The sequence below is a fragment of the Symphodus melops genome (assembly GCF_947650265.1).
Source record: "Symphodus melops genome assembly, chromosome: 4".
Taxonomy (NCBI): domain Eukaryota; kingdom Metazoa; phylum Chordata; class Actinopteri; order Labriformes; family Labridae; genus Symphodus; species Symphodus melops.
The window spans coordinates 13,766,375-13,786,813 of NC_136694.1; the positions used below are offsets into that span (position 1 = coordinate 13,766,375).

The 20,439-nt window shown below is 39.7% G+C and overlaps 1 protein-coding gene across 3 annotated transcripts in view; it reads right to left on the reverse strand.

The window, feature by feature from the left end:
• Positions 1–15,163, reverse strand: part of dlgap4b (discs, large homolog-associated protein 4b) — a 108,473-nt gene extending 93,310 nt beyond the window's left edge. For all 3 annotated transcript variants that reach the window (XM_079342279.1, XM_079342278.1, XM_079342277.1), the window contains exon 1: positions 14,766–15,163. The gene's annotated coding sequence lies outside the window, so the exon portion shown is untranslated. The remainder of the gene's footprint in view (positions 1–14,765) is intronic.
• Positions 15,164–20,439: the final 5,276 nt, after the last annotated feature.

Consider the following 20,439-nt stretch of genomic DNA (forward strand, 5'->3'; position numbering starts at 1 on the left):
TTTTGCATTTCGCTGAATTTTAGCCTGTTCAAGCCTTTATGTGTTGGAATAAATAGTTTCTATGGATTCTGTGATTATTATTTTTTTTTTTTAATTCTGTGACTCCTAGAGTTTTAGCGTCTAAAAGTTTATATTCACATTTATGGTGACAAACGATTGATGCTACTCCTAACCTGTATGGTTTGATTAGATTTTAAATAGTTGAATTTCATTGTCAAACTGTGGTCACTTCAAATGTTCAGTGAGATTTGTTTGGCTCGAATCTTTTTGCAAGTGGCATGAAATACTGTATGTTTTTATTAACAGTGGCACCTGGTTTCATTATCTCCCCATGATGTGGAATTTATGTGACGCTGTATTACACGTTTATTATTTAATCACTCATGGCTGAAAGCCTTCAGAAGGTGATGCATTCTGCTTATGTGTTTCGAGGCCATTATAAATTCTAACTTATTTGTAATTTCACCCATCGATTGCTGGCTTTAGTCGTGAAAAGAGAAAAGAAAAAGGGGTTGAAGGTCCAGACTTTCTAAGTAAACGTCAGTTCCACTTTTTAGCGCTGTGGTCAAGTGCTCATTACCCTGGATAATGATATATGAATCATTTCCTCTGTTCACACAGTACAGAATTCTGCACACTGAACCCCCAAATGGCTTTCACTCTGACATGAGTTTCTCGTTATTCATATCAAGATTTCTCTGACTGATCTCAGTGACAACATTTATCCTTCAGCTAAATATCTGCCCTGTTACACTGAAATTACCCCTGAGTCAACTCCAATCAAGGTCATTTAACTGCTGTAAACAGAAAGTTTATGGAAATACCATCAACATGACTTTCTAGTGTACATTCATAATGTTGTCTTTTCTGCTCTGCTTGAGGCCTTATTATCATGGTCTAGTTACAATGTTAAATCAAAACATCAATTACAGCATTTATACTTTAACCTTTCTGCCCCCACAGAACAAACCACATAGTTGTTTCATTCAGCCATTATAACAACCAGCAGCAGTCAGGCTATTAATATAATAGCAAATGGCTGGCAGGAGCACGACATGTACCAAGACAAAGATTGTTCATGATAGAGGAATAGTCCTTCTACACAGAAATATAAAAATATTGTATTGAGATATGATATCCACACTTCTAACATCTGTCATTGGATCTGTAAAAAGCTGGTGTAACATACGTGCTCCAGTCCTGAGAGAGCTTATTCCTCCCTTCACAACTTCTCAAATGCACTGACAGTTTGTCAATGAGTCAGCCTGAAGAGAGAGAGCGCATAAGGTTAGCATGAATTAGCTCTCTGGTTCTGAGCTCCTGTGACTCTGCAGAAAAAAAAAACAGGATGATATAATTAGCTGCTCGTTCCTCAGATAATCCAAGGTCATTTCAGGCCATTCAATCAAGACTGCTTATGATTTGACTGGCATTGATAACGTTGTTAATCGTGTGTGACCAGATAAACACATGTGATGTAAGGCTATAGTTTCAAACTAAGAGTGACCTTTATTGTTGGTTGTTCGGTTAGTGAGAGGTACCATGAAGTCTTCATTTAGGCTTTTAATAAAATACAAGTTATTTAGTTCCCTTTCCTATATTTTTATTTTATGTATTACAACTACATCAGGCCATAAAGCATCACAATGAAATCTTTGTAGAGTATAATAGTGTTGACTATTATGTGGTAGTTAGAAGATGCAGGAGAAGCATTTTTTTGTCTACTTGCACTGTTCTGTGGGCCTTTGAATTTCTCCCAGGAATTTAAATTGCACATAATTTCCTTTTAAATAAATCTGTGTTTTTTGATGAAATTATTACAGTTTTTCCAAAAGAAAATAATCAGGAAGCACAGTAGTGCAGACATACTTTGCGCTACATTTTGGGTTTTCCTCTTGTAGTGCTCATTGGTTGTTTGGTCCCTGACAATAAGGCACAAAACTCCAAGTCCAACATTTAAAAACTGCACGTTTTCTCAACTGAACTCAAGTTAATTTATTTAACACTTTACACACAACACACTTTATCCATAGTGCTGAACAAAAACAAAGTATAAGAAATTAAAAGACAAAAATAAAAATGAGCTGATAACAACCATGTACAGTGTAACACAAAAATTAAAGAGCATGGATCCCTGAGCTTGATGGATTATTGAACATTTTAAGCAATTGAGTATTAATACATTTTAAGGTGACTCTAAAAAACACAAATAGATTGATAGACTGATTTAGTGATGCCAATACCAATATGCATTAAGCTTAATTTCACAACTGGATTTATTAGTGTGTTGAATTATAGTTCTGCATCACACATAATACAAAGATTTTTTACCTGAAATTTAATAGATTGAGACATCGTGCCGTGATGAGGGGAAATTGAGTCTGCCAAGTGCTGTGGACCAACCGAAAACATTGGTTTTTATTGATGTTGAGCTGTGGGACGTTTGTGCCTATCTAAGCGTTGACAGCTTGAAGACGACTTTTGAGTTTGTGTTATTTGTTTGGCTCAAGGGGAAGGATGATCTGCGTTCCATCACATATTGTAACAATGGTAAGATATGTTGTATTTCTGAAAAAGGTGGGAGTAAGTAAATAGAGAAGAGGGCTGGATCAAGTGTGGAACCTCAGGGAACACCACAGGGGATGGGGCAGAAGGAGACAAGTTACCAATGGAGACACTAAAAGATTTGTTGGATAAGTAGGACAAGAACAGTTTGAGGCAGTATCAGAGACCCCAGCCCATTTGTTTAAGCTGGGGTTGAGAATTTAATGGTCAACTGTGTTGAAAGCTGCAGTTACATCTAACAGCATGAGAACAGAACACTTAGCAGAGTCCACAGATAAAAGCAAGACATTGGTATTTCTGAGAAATACCAATAGATAGTAAAAATAGATTAGAATTGATCAAAAATGCAATTTTCAGATACAGCAGTTGGTTTAAGACTACTTTTCAATGGTTTTTTTTTTTTTTTGGCCTTTGTGCCTTTATTGATAGTGAGAGGAAAGTGGATAGAGTCGGAAACAGGGAGAGAGCAGGGAGAGACATGCGGGAAATGGGCCACAGGCTGGACGCGAACCCGGGACGCCCGCGCGAGGAGCAAAGCCTCGCTATATGGGACGCGCACGCTGCCGCTGCGCCACCGGCGCCCCTCAATGGGTTTTTTGGAGATCAGTCTGAAATTATTGAGGACAAGGAGAGGGTTAACGTGCTTTGAGCACTGATTTATACGTTAACATGGCAAATTATTCACATTCTTCACCAGTTAATAAGTAAATATTAGCCTGTTAGCAGCTACAAGCCAACTCGATCAACCTACAGACACTGACAGCCTCCAAACTAACAGTTAAGGGGACCGAAACATGAAAATAATTGTACAATGTGTTCAAATAATTTGAATTACTTCTCCCTGCTGTTTGTTATTAGGACACATTTTAATTACCACTCATTATATCGTTACTTCAGGCTTGACTACTAGTCAGTCGGACAAACCCATAGCAGGCCTAGCTAAATTGCAACGCATTAGTTAGGATTTGGTTACAGTTAGGGTTTGCGCCAGCCAGCGAATCAGACAAACCTACCCTCAGGGCAAAATGCTGATAGATTTAGCCAATTCACTTGCCAAACCATGAAAAAAAAGTTGAATGCTACGAACAGCCGATGCAAAACACTGAAAACCCAAAGTCTGCTGGATTCTCCTTACATGACTTTGCTTAGATTGTTTGTTTAGTGGTAATTTTAGACGGTGAAATCCGTCGTGTAGACACTGAGGTGTGTACAGAGGAATGAACACTTAATAAAACACAAATACAAACAATATGAATATACATTATGTCTATTTTATACAACTATATTCATAATAAACGTTGCTAGAAAAACATTGAGGCACCCTGCTAATTTAAAGGGTTTAGATTTTATGGTAATGGTACTCAGGTGGGTGAGTACAGAAAAGTATTTACAAAGAAATTGAAAAAACCTGTGATTGACACTGACATAAAGACATGCAGACATAAATTCCTGACATCATCTGTGAGGGGAAACAAGATCCGTTGGAGTTAAGTAGTTACAGGCATGAAGACATGACTTAGTGCATTTATTAACACACCACATGAGGTTTATGTTTATGTCTCCTGAGCTCTTGCACTAATCACTGCTCGTTTGTTTGTCAGGAGCTGGCATCTGAACTGGCAGTTTCTCTATCTGTATTTATCTCCACCATTCTCACTTTCCTCCTTCCATTTCTCTGTGTGATATCTTTTATGAGTCACCCACAGGTCTGTGCTGCAGAGGATCCAATAATTACTCCAAAACATTTCATATCAAAAAGCCAGAGCAGGTTTATTTATAATTTAAAAAGGAGGGCACATCAAATAATCAAAACAATCAAAATAGACTAAAAGAACACAGAATAAAGAATAAAATCACGAGGCGACATTTTGAAAATCAAAGCTGTCAAAGTAAAAGCAGATTTTTGAGTGTAAACAGGCTGAGACTACCAAAACACTAAATACATTGAACACTTAATTAGATTTATCTTGCTAGTTCTGAGTTGAACCTCTTTTGCCTTTAGAACTGCCACACTATAATTGTAAAGATTCAACAAGGTGCTGGAAACATTCCTCAGAGATTTGGGTCCATATTGATGTGATAGCGTCACACAGTTGCTGCAGATTTGTTGGCTGCATATCAATGAGACAAATCTCCCGTTCCACCACATCCCAAAGGTGCTCTATTGGATTGAGATCTGGTTACTGTGGAGGCCATTTGAGAACAGAGAACTCATTTTCATTTTCAAGCCACCAGTTTCAGATGATGAGAGCTTTGTGACAAGGCCCCTCATCCTGCTGGAATTAGCCACAAAAGGTGAATACACTGTGGTCATCAACGGATGGACATGGTTGGCAACAATTCTCGATAGGCTGTGGCGTTTAAACAATGCCTAAATGGTACAGAGGGGCCAAAAGTGTGCCAAGAAAATATCCCCCAAACCATTCCACCAGCCTGAACCACTGATAATAGGCAGGATGGGTCCATGCGTACATGTTGTTTATGCCAAATTCTGACCCCACAATCTGAATGCGGCAGCAGAAAAGGAGACTTACTAGACCAGGCAATGTTTGTCCAATCTTTTATTGTTTAATAAAGGGGCGCCTGTGTAAATTGTAGCCTCAGTGTCCTGTTCCTAGCTGACAGGAATGGCACCCGGTGTGGTCTTCTGCTACTGTTCAGTTTCAAGGTTCGACGTCTTGTGTGTTCAGAGAGGCTGGTCTGCATAACACAGTTCTAACGAGTAGTAATTTGAGTTACTGTTGCCTTTCCATCTGCGTGAATCAGTCTGGCCATTCTCCTCTGACATCTACAAGACATTTTCAGCCAGAGAACTGCCGCTCACTGGATATTTTCTATTTTTCAGACTATTCTGTGTAAATCCTTGAGATGGTTGTGCGTAAAATCCTAGTAGATTACCAATTGTCACTTTCAAAGTATCTATCACCTTTCTTCCCTAATCTGTTGCTCGGTTTGAACTTCAGCTGATCGTCTTGACTATGTCTACATGCCTAAGTGCATTGAGGTGCTGCCATGTGATTTGCTGGTAAGATATTTGCATGACGCTGCAGTTGAACAGATGTACCTACTGAAGTGGCCGGCGAGTGTCTAGAACGTCTCAAGTACTAAAAAGAAAACAGCATCATGATTCTGACCATCTTCTAATTTCAAAGGAAATGTATTGGTATCAATCAGACATGACACAAAAAAAACATAACCAACAGTCATGCATCTCCAGGTTGTGTCTTAGTGCAACAGCAGAGTCGGTCTAAAGTCAGCATCATATATTATTGGGTAAAATCAAACAGTCTCTTTTTGGAATTTAGGATATGAAAACTAAACGTGTTTAATATGATGTTTTGTTTGATTTGACGAGTGCTTAATGGAGTTCACAGCTCTCCATGTGTATCTTTTAGCAGGAGATGTGTGGCAATTCCAACTACACAGTTATTACATTGTGATTTAACATGGTGGAAAAACCTTACAATAAAGGTTATACCTAACACAAGTATTTGAAAGTATGTTACAGATCACTGTGGATGTTAAGGTCAAGCTACAATTAATTATAATGCAAGATTGTTTTAAACTGTAAAGCTTACAGGGTTTGTTTGATTCAGTGTGAGTGTTGAAACGTTTGAGTGACACATTACAATCAGAATTATTGCCAAGTACATTTACATAGACAAGGAATTTATCTTGGTGTATTGGTGCGAAAGAAAAAAAAACAAGGCTTAAGTGAAGTACTTAAATAAAATAAAATATGAGAAGCAAATACCAGTATATAGAATAGAATTTAAAAAATTCAATTGTAAAGAATAAAAGAATTGCAAAGAATTATAGTGATGTTTTCAAAATGTGACATAATCCTACATAAACAATGAGTAAGAAGAAAAGTGAGAGTTTTTTTACAGGTGAACTAAAATGGTTTTGCTAGTTTTATCGAGTACACGTCATAGTTACCTTGCACTTTTGAAAAATCACACTGTGATAAATCATACGTTTGACAGTCTATTACAGCCTGTCATTGCATCGTGTCACTATTTTGTGATAAAAAAGAGAAAAAAGTTTTGGAGCTTGTGGCGTGGCCAACTTCTACTTAAATAAGCACCTCGCGGTCCCTGATGGTGTTTTCCATGTTTGACATTCCCACAAGTTTCTTGAAAAGGGAACACTGAGTTGTCCATAAGAGATATCTACCCAATTGTAATGTTGTCTGGTGTGTTTAACTATTTGTTTTTTTCTTGTTTTTCAAAAGCTGTAGCATTTTGAATTGTACCTGATTAGTATGAAAGGTAAATAAAAAATGCTTTATTTGTTTATTGACTGACTGACTGACTGATTGATAGGTGAATGCTGTTGGGTGACAGGATGAAGCTACAACTAAAGTGTTCCACCTTTTTTTGTTATACAGACAGTCCCAGATCAAACACAAGTGAATACTTGGACTGCAAATGGAAACTAAACAACTGGTACCAAAAACCTTGCCCCTGTCAGTAAAGATGAACATTTTGTAAACCATGTCTTGGATAGTCTTCTCTAAAAATAGTCGTATTGAAATCCCAGGGCCTTAGTGTGTCTTTTTAGGTAAAGATGTAGAGCCTCTGATGTGTCACTGTGATGGAGGAGTCCTAAAAATACACTCTCACTAACCCACCCAATAAACTCTTAAGAAGTGAAACAGAACAATGGAAGTCAACTTCGGGATTTATCAATCAGACAAGTTACCCACCTCCATTGCACAGGCGACACAGACAATGTTATCCTGCAGGATTCAGTATAAAGTGAATCTATTCATCTCTCAACCAAGTATGTGTGCATGTGTGCAAGAGGGGCATGATTATCAGTGAGGCCATAAGTATAGATTTAACAAGTAAATTGAACACAGAGGTGAGCTTGCTCTCCTTTAATTTGCTTTTTTTTCACTCCATTCTTTAGTGGAGGGTTGGGCTATGCATCCCAATGAGGCTCTGTCTATCTGGGAAGTGCTCTTACTCTTACTGTATAAAGGAACAATTCCATTACTCTGGAGGAAGGAAGCAGTGGCAGTGTGTGTGCTGTGGTTCCCTGAAGGAGGATGCAGCGAATTCTCAAACAAGTTCTGATACCAGTGAGAAACACAGGAAAACAGTCCCTCAAAGGCATCACAGGCTTCTTTTGGTTTGTTGATGCCTAAAAAGCCCGATGTTGAGGCATCTTTTCAAGAAAAGTTTCAATGCAAGTTGCAATATTTTGAGGCATTGAGATTGCTGTAGACTATGATTGGTGTAAAAACGGTTGAAACTTTGGTATACCTTTAAAAAAAAAAAAAAAAAAAGTTGTTCTAGAAACGCACCTTATTCTTGGATAAACAAGACCTGGTAGTATTCTTCAAAGTACCAAAACCTTTTCATAAATCGCAAGAACAAAAAAAAAGAAATAGAAAAGAAGACAAAATATCCTGTACGAGAACAAACCATGTGCTTTAAGGACTGTGTGGGTGTTGTTATTTTAACTGCTACACAAGTGTAGAGTGATTGATAAGAGAACAATGGAAGATCTATCACATGCATAATGCCTGTCTGGGATTAGCGTAGACAAACGCATCAGTAAGGTAACCTCTGATTGGTCGACGCTCAAGACTGGAAGCGTCATGGGATGGCTCAGGTTTTCATACACAGGATGTGGAAGAGGAAGTGGCTGAATTTGTGTTACATTTTTGTGATAGCAACATGAGGGCGTACTTGAGGGACAGGATAAAGTGCCAAAACATAATTACAAAGACTTTCTTCAATGCACTGCAAATCAAAAATGATTGTGTTTTTCTTCTGACCATCCACATCATAGCGGTTTTTGTGTTAAGAAAGGTGTGAAGCTCAATAAAATGAACTTTTGTTTCCTATCATGCTACAAGATATCTGCAGGTATAGTTTGTATGTCTGTCTGAGTTGTTCATATGGAGGCAAACTAAATGTCCCCTCATCATTTACAAATGGCAGGAGTGCAATAACAGAAAGACACACAGCCCACACTGTTACTGTTGAAGCTGACATTACCAGACCCAGCTGACAACAATACTTTACTTTACAAATACTAAAGATGTTCACACCAGATTTTAAACTGAGAACAGATCTGGATTAATCATTGCAAAGAGGACTGATTGAACAGAGTGATTTTGGAAATCAGCCATCACCCATGCCACCATTTATAACGTATAATTTTTAAAAAAATTTTTTACGTTTCTTAGTTTTCGTTTTCCACTTTTCAGTCTTGGGCCTGTCAGGGAATCTTTTCTTTTCTAGCTCATGATTGAGCAGCTGACAGTTGGACATCTCTTCACTGAGATGCACCTTTTGACTGCCGCCATTTACTCTCCGTTATGTTTACCAATGGGCCTGTGCCTGCCAGAGGCTGGGGGCTAGCTGCTGAGGCTATCATTCATAGCACTAAAGAGGCAAGGATTAAGGCCAGTGAGAGAGAACGGCAGAGAGAGGGGTCTGCATCTTAATGCAGGCCCCAGTGTGGAACAGCCTTGTTAAGAGGAGGCTCTTTGGAGAAGGAGGCAGAGCAAGAAGTGGGTTGAGGGATCATAGGGAGCTGCATGTGGAAGCATATTAGGAATAAGGAAAAGGGCAGATGCAGAAAAATAGTTGAGAACATGTTTGAATAAGACAGGGAAAAAACCCCAAAACAAAACATTGTATTCCCAGCCCTGCCAACCTTTTGTTATTTTGATTATGTTATAACTGATTTATGAACAGGACTGACACTTTATTCAATATTATCTTTTGTAATCACATCTCAATTTACTCCCAAAGTAAAGAAACGAAGCATTCGAAGCATTGACAGTCAGGGTTAACATTTCTAGTGAATGTCTCCATGACTGAGCAATTTGCATACTCAAATCGAAATATTTGACAGTATCTTTCCTGTTCCCTCTACTTTGTATCCGGGTTCTTAGTGTTGTCTGTTAATATTTTAAACACGACTTGGTTGAACACTTTCTCAATTTCAAATCAAAAGCCCAGTCTGCACTGCTTCCTCACCGAGCGAGACGTTACATCTCTTTTTTTAAAGCACATTTCAGCACAATTGCAATTGACAGTGATATTTGAAAAGAGGGCAGAGGAAGATGGGTTTGTGACAACACATGCAGAAAAATGAAACACCGGAATAATCATAAAGGAAGAAGGGTGATTTTAACAATTCTGCTATCTTCGGAATCTTGTTTTCTTTTTGACTGATTGCCCCAAAAATATTCCGCCAAACCTCAGCAGCTGAGGCCAAAAGCTGATGTATTTTCCAGCCGGTGAAAGCTGAGGTCGTAAAAACGGAACACTGGTCGTTATTTCAATCTGACGTAGAAAAGTCTTTCTTTCTAAGTCTGAAGTTTATCTCTAAAAGAGAATAAGACATTTTCTAAGATTTCAAACTCAATCCACAGCTCAGACAGACTGACATAAACCTTTACTTTGAGCCTCACACACACTTTTATAGACACACAAACATAAACCGAACATGGATCCATCATAACAGCATTTCACACTCCATTGACTTCCTTCAGTCACGGCTGTTTGCTCTCACTCTCTGTTAGGTTCTACCGCTCTTAGATGATGCAGCTGAAAAAAAGTCTAAAATGAAGATCATTTTACTGATGTTGGACGTTTGATTGTGTTGCATCCAAGTTCTTCTGGGTCTGTTGTCGCTTTAAAGTATTGGACCTGATGAATGACACTTGTTTACACAAATTGTGTAACCAACAGATACATTATCTCTTCACTATTCATCAATATCTTCATTATTTTTTCCATTTGCTGAGTCTTAATTCAGGAGACAGGGACTTTATGTGTGCTGGACCAATCAGTAAACGACCTCAAGTGACAATATTTCCTTAGACAATCCAAACTACCGTACGTCTTAATTCATGAAACACACTGAATCCTGACTTTGGTTTTATTTACTCCTACGTTTACCTTTGTTGACCTCAGGTGGGTGGTGCTTTTGCATAACTTTATTCGGTTGTGAGCAGAGCTGTAGAGAATTGCATAATTATCCTTGGCGTTCAGAGTTGAAGTCGAGAACGGCGAACGTGCAAAGCCACTCTGTAAAGAATCTCCTTCGTGGGTGCTTATATGAAGCCCGGCCCTGCATGCATTCCAAACAGGAAGTGGAGAACGCTGGAAGATTCATTATGCATTCTTTTTACCTGCATACATCTTCTCCCACGTGCAACCAAAAGCCTCATTTAGTTTTGCATTACCTGGCTTCAATAAGTCGACTGATTAGCGTTAGCATAATGTGCTTGAATGCAAATGTTTCCAAGATGCTCGCCAATTTCTGGAGCTGAATGAAATGATTATTTCTTGTGCATAAAGGTAGAGTCAAAATGGACATTACATTTTAAGCCTGTATGTACACGGTGCTATCCAAAATGTACATTTCTTTACCTGCATTTAATTGCTCATATCATACATGTATAAGCCACAATAAGAAATCAATGCACAGACACACCACTCACAAATAGCATTATTATATCATCTTTGAGCGGGATCATTCTGTTTGACAGCTGGATTGTAATCCTCCTTTAATCCTGGACCTTAAAGTGCACAAAGAGTCCCTTTTTTTGCTGTGTTAATGAGCGTTTCCTAGCATCACACCAGCCACAGAGGCATGTCATGTTGTGTTCAGAATTGCAACAGCCTCAGCAGTAAAGCTCCCCATTTGCCAATCTGAGCCCGTGCCAGCCCTAGTGTCCCAGCGCAGCATGGCTAGCAAGGCTATTAGCTGCAAGGCAGGTGAAAAGAGGGTTTGGCACCCATTCCTGTAATCCTGCTGCCTCGTCTGGGGAACGGAGACTTGAGGTTTAATTAGAGAAGATAGTTTGGGGTTTTTGGACAACTCGTGGAGGCTTTAATTGATATCGAAAGTGTCTTTGATCCACCCAAACGGCACTGCTTTGATTAAAAGTTGGATCTCAAAGTGGGAGGTTGTGTCAGGGTTGCATCCTCTCTCCTACGACTTGTTTAGTGTAAAGATGGAATCAGCTAGTTTGCGCTTAAGACATCAAACGTGAAAGTCTGACAGGTAGGTGAGAGACAGTAAGCAAAACAAGGAGATAATGCTGCAGCAAAATTCAGCATTTCCAGAGGGCTTTGGAGCTGTGAGAGTTGCATTAAATAATCAGCAGATGGATGTCAATTTTGCCACGATTTCCTTGGGATGACAAATACTGTTGACATTTTGTTTCATTATCCTTTATGGCAATCACGCCAGAATCCAAACTAATTTCAACTTGTTTTGCATAATCCAGCTTTCTGACTACACTCTTGTAGATCTGCATCTCAACACGATTCGGACAACTAAAAAAGGACTGCTTTTCTCTCCAAAGCTCCATGCAATGTTGGTTACTAAAGGGCAAACATGAAAGGTTTCAGTGACATTTCACTGAGTTAATTATTCCGTTTTCACATTGAGGCTTGTATCTGAAGACTTCAACAGAGGGAACAAGAATTGTGTCTGTTTTTTTTTTTTTGTTCTCGTATCCGTCGCTCCGTCTCTCTTCCAAAACAACCTGTAACAGTGTTGTAACGAGACGCAAAGCTGTGATGTAGTTCTGTACAGCTTTATCGAGAGCGAGTTGAAAAGGACACTGACATATGAAAGATTTGGTTTCTTCCTTTTTGGGAGAATGACGACACCTTGTCTCTCCGGTGTGAGGCAGTTTAAATATAGACTTCTGCTACTTTATCTGTTCCTGCCGCTTCACAGTCTGTTATACTTGATCGTAGACTTCCTGTTATGTTTCATCCCAGAAATTCAGCATCAGTGAAATCAACATCGTGTCATAAAACATTTTTTCTATAATCTGCCAATGTTATAACTCCACTTCACTGAAGTAAAGTGAAAGTATCTAACTACATTTTACCGATAAACCAAAAGGGGTACAATAACTCGGCAAAACCCATTCCATATGCACACATATTATTTCCCATTCCCTCTGCATTGCTTTCATCCCTTTATTGATGCAATATGGTGTAATGTGCCCCCTTGACTGATCAGTGCAATACACACCTCCGACTCTGCAGATATTTAATACAGGGCAACGCTATACATTATAAATGGCCCTCTGCAATATACCATTCCCCTGAAATGAAGCCACTGCGCAAGTAGAGGAAATAGAAATGACCTGCCCTTGGAGTACCTCCAGGGATTTGGAAGTTTTATTCCAGTGCCTCTTCTTTCTTTCACGTAAAATTGCATTCATCATTGACTTAAATGAACAGACAGCCCTGTCATAAGGTCAAAGAGATCACGACGTACAGCGTCACCCACATGAGAAGGATAGAAAAAAAAGGAGAAGGGGGACGGGGGGGGGGAGTAAACAATCAAATTGTGACACAAGCTAATGCATGAGTGGTACGTGCCAAAATCCCAGATTTTACCAACATGGCCGTGGGCTGTTTTGCTTCTTTTTGTATGTGTGCGCGTGTGTGACGGAGACTAGCAGAGAGGGCAGAGTGCCGCTGAGAGTGACGAGATGCGATGAGACACAGTTTGAGTGAGTGCACACTAGCAGGAGGGAGAGGGAGAGAGAGAGGCAGAGTGTGTGAAAGTGGATGAGGGAGCGAGAGAACAAGAGAAGGAAGATGGACGTAAATGGCTATGAGTTAGCATACCCTTCCATTTTTTATTTTTTTTTTTGCAAGAGAAGCAAATTGAGGCCACTAACGCAGCAGTTAGGCTGCTTTTCAGGTCAGGGAAAATGCTTTACTAAAAGAGTCGCCAGACCTAAATCCATTGTTAATTTAATGGTATGAAAGAAACTGCGTCCCACTAAAGGGTCCATGAGCATGTTGTCCATACGGGAGGGACCCATGGGAGCAAATGCGATTAAACTGTTTGGAAAAATACTATTGATTTCTGTTGATTATATCCCAGGCTGAGCACAGCTGGATCTGCACCAGCTGTTTCCTTTATTTTTTTTTGTTATTTATTCATTTGTTTTATTTAGCAACATTTCGGATTCTATTTTTTCCAGCAAGATCCTGTCAATTCATAAAAGTGCAGAGCTGTGCTGTGGGAAAGTGACTGCTGAGTGGACAGAGCAGCATGTGTGATTCATGTGTGCACTTGGAGTGTATCTGACCTTGTTCATATGGGATTGGGAGTCTGGGCTAAATCATCATGTCTGGAAGGAAGCACGCTGAATGGAATGATGCGCCTGATGAGTTCACACGACAGCTCATTTAAGTCATTTATATCAGTCAATCAATCCTGCAATTTAAGATTATTCACACAAAAAAAACCTCACACACTTATCTTATCGTCTTCCATCCTATAAGAAAAACCTCCTTAAAACAGTGCAACAAAATCAATCCCTAAAGCTTTATCTCCCTTAAGAGTGTTCGCACAGGAGTGCTTCTTGGTGTTCAATATGGAAGAGAGAATGACATATTAAGTTCCCCACGGATTTTGTGACATTTCAGTTCAGAGCTATAGCTTCAAATTTGTAAAACCTTGCGCACATTATTTCTTTGCTGAGAGAATTAGCAAACAGTAATATTAAAGAACACCTCTGTTAGAAAAGTCATCGAATAAAAGAAGTCTTGGCAGACCACAGAGCGATATAAAGAATGCTTTCTTATCTCAAGACCAACCTCAGAATGTCCTCAGTCTCTATTGTACTTTCTTCCTTCCATTAACAACAAACTATCCCTGTAGTCTGTGACTAACATGTTCTAAACCTTACCTGACAAGCCACTGCGCCTGGCACAACACCAACCAATCCACCTAAACCTCTATCACGCATGTCTTTACCTGTCAAAAAATGATGTTGTTGATGAAACTGTGGAGGAGGAGCTGCATCACAACATCACAGGGACACATCGCCCACTGTTGTTTTGTTTTAATACCCACACAGACAGCAGAGAGCCCCTTGTCCTTTGAGAGCTCCAGAGAAATGTTCAAGAAACAACCTATAGTATGATTGTGTGTGTGTGTGTGTGTGTGTGTGTGTGTGTGTATTTAAACACCGCATAGACGCAGTGTAAATACTGAGTCCAAAAACAGCGTTTGAATCAGCATGAGTCACCATCCCACCCACTTTGCACGAAATGTTCACTCCTGTCTGACATATTTGACTTAATATCTAAAACACACACACACTCAGTGGGCGATATGTAGGCTGTTAGACACTAACACGAAGCAGGAATTCAACAGTTTTAGTCACTATGGAGTCGTTTTACCTTTTAGTGAAAGATGACTTGGAGGTTTTATCCGTGTTTTGTCCGTAACTTCTCTGATTTCGAAGACGAGCCGTTAAAAAAAAAACAGGAGACGTAAAAGAGGAAGAAAACACCGACAAGCGTCTCTGTGGCAAACAGCGGCGGTGGCGGCGTTTCCCTTTGAAGACTGCTTATCTGTCGGCTTGTTTGTCCGGGGAGTTTGTGTGTCTCCGGCGGGAAACACAACACGAGCTCCGGTCCTCAGCGGTCTCCATAACAGACATTTGTATTCACATATACATGCGGAGACTACAGACAGATACACAAAGACACATAAGAGGGAGAAATTGAGAAGAGGACTGCCTCTGTCCTCTGTCAGGCGAGCCGGCTAGATGCTGAGATCCTGCTGAAACCAACCAACAAACTCCAGAGAGAGATAGAGGGAGGGAGAGGGGAGAGAGAGAGAGAGAGAGAGAAAGAGAGAGAGAGAGAGAGAGAGGAGAGTTGGCACATCAAGTGAAAAGCTTGTATTTTAGCTATTGTACCTGTTTTTTTATGTATAGTTCTGGTTTCTTTTCTTTCTTGCTTCTAACACCAATATACTACCTGATTTCTTAAGTCTAATGTTTCAGGCTGCCGCTGGGATTTATTAATTTTCCTATGGAAAAGAACATTTGGAAATGAACACATGATTTGCGGATATTTTGCGGTAATAACTTGCCTATGTGTTGTGCCACTTATTACACGGCCACTACTTTGGAAATCAATCATTTGAAACAAAATGTTTATTTCAATATTGATTTAATGATTGAAAAGTGACATCTGCTAAACAAAATAGTCTGTTGGAATCCATGATTAGAGCTGTGGCCATAGCAACTGTTAACTCTCATAAATGAGCAAAACTAGCTTTCCTTACTCATACTAAAGTGAACATTTTCACGAACGGTGAAGTGAGACAATGCGAACAGATCCCTATGAATCAGGGCAGCACTTGATTGAGTTTTTCTGCCTCGTTATTGTCAGAGTCTGTTGATATTTTCTTTGCCATCCAACAGACTTTAAACATCCTCATTTCCATGGCATGTTCCATGTGTTTACTTCATGAGACATGTTCAGTGTTGTAGAGCCCTGTCCCTATGGGAGCCAAGTGCTTAGTTCATTCTTCTTAACATTGGTGATTTAGAGATAGCAGGCTGATGAACCGGATTGGCCAATAACAATCAAATAGTTATTACAGCTGTTTAATAAATACAAAATAGGACAGCATTAATCTTAAAAATTAGGTGTCCAAAAGTGAGTAGTAGTACTCAGATTTATTAAATACCACGTACAAGAACAAACCCTGAGAAGATTCTCCCTCCAGCTTTTGTAAAAGTGCATACAATCCCTGAGGGGAATCAAGCATGACAGCTGCAGCTCCGTCTGTAGGGTATACCAAATTTGGGGGACAGTATAGGAAACAGCCTTTTCACAGAAATCTCTCCTCATGATGATATAGACACTGAGTCTTAAGTGTAAATCTAGTGTAGTGTGAGTCGTAGTTTCAAGCTGCTCTTAATAATGTACTTTCCAGAGATAAACAGATCCATTGGCTGCCTGGAAGTGAAGCTAAAGGACATGAAAATACTTTACACTGTACAACATCCATTCCAAAAAATGTAATCGAAAAAGCACATTTCATTTATTGTCAGGGATGTAAATTAACCAAGGGTATTGACCTGGATTTTCTTTAATTAACCAGAGTTAATTAATCTGTAAATATTATTTTTAAAATTTCAGCTTGCATTCATTTTACTCGCCATCCTAAAGCTTATTTCCTGTAAAACAAGACCTATATGAAGCAAGGTCAGCCAAGCGAGAGACGGACAAATCGAAAGTATGTTCAGTCCAATTTTATTTCTGCAAGATGTGTTGATTGTTGTCTTATATTAAGGTTAACAGGCAACCATGCTGCATACAAATCAACATGGTGGATCTGCCCATCGGTTCTTATCAGACTGCTGTTTCTGTGCATGGAATGTAATTCACTTTGTCCCCCTCTGCTTTAGCTCTGTATGCAGTCTGTATGTCATGCCTGCGAAGCAGAGACCAGGCTGCACTGAAAGAGAGTAAAGGAAAGAGAGATATGAAATGGATTCAGGACCATGGACAGCTCACCGTGATGCCTAACTAGGCCAAACACTCTGCTCTTGTTCTCGCTGCCACTTCTTTTCACCATGTCAGTCATTCTAAATTCAGCATAGAACAGACTTAAGATATGCTGAGGTTCATGTCCTTGTACTGTTACTAATTGATTATAACCATTAAAGAACACTCAGGGAACATGCAGCATTGTCTATTGACAGAAAAAGACAAGAACGTGTACGATGTGTGGTGAGACATCAAACACAGTTTAGTCAAGCTAAAGCAGCCCCAGGAGGACCACAGGGTTATTGCTTTATCATAGGGGCGGCCTCCACCTGTCACATTTGATCGCTCTCATCCCCGGGAGTTGAATGCTGCAGGAGGATGTGCAAGTATTTCGACTAAGATCGACATTTAACTTCATGTACTTTGAAGCGGGGATTACACTCTTTGTCTCACATGCCACAAGTGAGAAGATCCCATTCATAATACTGGAGCAAAATACTTTGTGATGAGGCAAAGATGGCGATTTGCAGTTACCCTGAAGTTTGAGTAAAAAAAAGAAGAAGTTCATACTGAGCAGTTTTTAAATATGTCAGACTGTATAACTCAAAGTCTGCAGTAAAATAATCCCCAGGTGGTTTCAAGGCTTGGTGTGCAATTGAATTATGTGGAACTGTTGCAAAGTCTCTCTCTCTCTCTCTCTCTCTCTCTCTCTCTCTCTCTCTCTCTCTCTCTCTCTCTCTCTCTCTCTCTCTATCAATAAATGTCTGCTATCTACAGTATCCACTTTTCTCCAGAGCAGAGCAAGTTGCTGCTCATTGATCACTCTCCATCAGATCTCTCTCCAGGTACATTGAGGCAATATCTGTGAAACTTCACTGGTAATGAAGTGGCTTCTCAGATGCTGTCCACTTGTACTCTCTCCAAGTGAGAGAAGAAGAACTACACACAATCTAAGGCTTTGTGACTAAGCAACCCACATTTGACATAGTAAATCTGATTTGAAATAAACCTTCACGGAAACAAAAACTCTGAGATGTTTACTGTATGAAAAAATCTAACAGTGAAACTTCAGACAGACACTTGGAAAAATGGGACTCATCATAATATATCCAGCACAGTAAGTCTGTACACATTTAGTTTGATAAGGTGGGTTACACAATGAGAGATCTTCTCTTCTCCCTCCTTTATTTTTCTGTACTTCTAATTGGTTTACTGTATTTTTCTTCTTTTTTTTTAACTTGCCTGTACAATATCTGTCAATCCCATGCTGTGTGAGACTCCATGTTAAGGAGCATGTTGTAATACATTTGGGGGGGAAACACACTTTTCTGTTACATGTTGGTAAAGGTAATCACAGTTTGATTGAGAATTCACTAGCTCCACCCACAGCAGTGATGCATGCATGTTCACATTAATTCACATCACCTTAATTGAGCAAATTAACAAAAGCTGTGAGGAGCAGCCTCTCTCTGTTTCTCTCTCCATGTCTGCCATAATGGTGAAATAGGGTCTTCTCTCATGGCTTCGGAGAACACTGGGTATAGGTGCTCCCAATCCACCATGACCATGCCACACCTACTGGACCCTGAAACACTTAAGCAGAAAAACAAGCAACAAGCAAGGTCATCCCAATGTCACAATGAGAATTTTAAAGTCATTCACAATAGTGTTGTCCCAATGCCAACAGAACCATACCAAATTTAGTGTAACGGTACTCAGTACTGATACGATCCTTGAAAAATGTCTAGTCTCTGGTCATACTAATTAACTAAGGGTGTATTCACACCAGGAAAGTCCTTTAGTCCGGTTTCTTTGGTTTGGACCAAATATACAATGTTTCTTTTTTGGTTTGGTGTGGTTTGTTTTCACATTGCACTTTTGGCAAGAGGCTCAGAATTCATAAACAAAACCACATGTGTGCAAAGATTGTTCAACCATTGGATAAAAAGGTTTAGGGCGGGTCGCAAGATGAAAGCAAACGATCATGGAGCACTTGCGTGCTGCACTCGCTGTCCTGGTATTTAACATTTTAGCAACAATTTCATCCATTTAGTACAGGTACGGAAATATGTAATTTTGTAAAAAATGTAGATCTATGTGTGAGCAATCAACCGGTGTTATGATGAATGTGGCTGGGATTATCAATGAAGTATGTGGCAAAGGGGAAAGGAGGAGGATCAGACTGCCGCTGGGGAAAAGCACCAGGAAAACTCTGCTGCAGCTTCAGTTCTGTTCATAGTCTGTGTGATTGAAAAGTATTGGATAATAAAAGAACAGAGCAATGAAACACCAGTGAAAATGTCTGAAAGATAGACTGAAGATTGCGCCTTATATCAAAGTAGGCAATAGAAACAAACAAGATCACTGTGCTACTAACTAAACATTTATTTCCCTTAATGCGTGAGGCAACGGGAGCCTGTTATTTCCAAAAACTGTATGATTTTTAGAACTGGGTTGGACTGAGGTCTGGTTGCTTTCACACCTCTAGCAAACCGTACCGGGGTCCGTTTGGAAGCGAACCGAGACCACCTCTTCAGATGGGTCCCGGTCCAGCTGTTTGGTGCGCACCTGAGTTCGATGGTTTGTATTCACACCTACCCAAAAGGTCCGCACCAGGGTCTTAGTTTTAAAGCGAACCAAACAAGTTAGGTGTGAATACACCCTAAGTAACTAATAGGCACCGCAGGAGACTGCTCAGGTAGTTAAAGTATCATCACAGTATCAAATCTTGAATTGCAGACCACTTCGACATGTATTCTGATCATGTTTGCTACATGAACCTTGCAGATAAGCTCGGCACGTGTGCTTGAATCAAAGCGGCTCCCTGCTGCTCTCTCCCTCTCTAAGCGTGTCTTTCAGCAGCATCTGCACAGTGTGAGAGAGGAATATGACTGAGGATTACCTGCTTAATTAGAAGGGGAGGTGAAGTTATTGTGTGAGGTGTGTGTGTGTGGGTTTATGTGAACAGCAAACACATGGGACATTGAGTATAATCACAAGTAATCAAACACCTTAATAGACCTATATTTGATTTTGAATTGTTGCATTAATTACACCATATAACCAGATATCTTAAAACATTAAAAACTAGATGTGTTTATATTCCAAATCAGTGCGAGAGCTAAATATGTTTGATTTACATTAAAGATGGATAAAGATTATAACAGAGCAGTAAGTCATGTGATGGTGTAGATGACAAACAAATGGTCCCTCTCTGGTTCTCTGAAATACACACAAACACACACAATCATAGATGTGTATCGCCCTTGCTCCTCATCCTCCTCTTAGTGAGAGAAGATCAAATAAAAAAGAAAGAAAAACATATCAGGAGGGAAAGACTGCATGTCAGATATGCAAAAATGCAGCATTTCAGAGAGCAGTAAGGACCTTTCAGTCCTTCCGTGAACATTAGTGTGACTGTAGTCCAGACTAATTAAAGAAAAAGTCCTGTGTATGTGTAATGTCTGCACCTGCTTGTCACAGTTCCTGACAACACTGATTAAATACATGCTGTTTAAGAGTGAGCCTGGCAGCTCATTAACAGTAGGAACAACAGTTGAAGGGC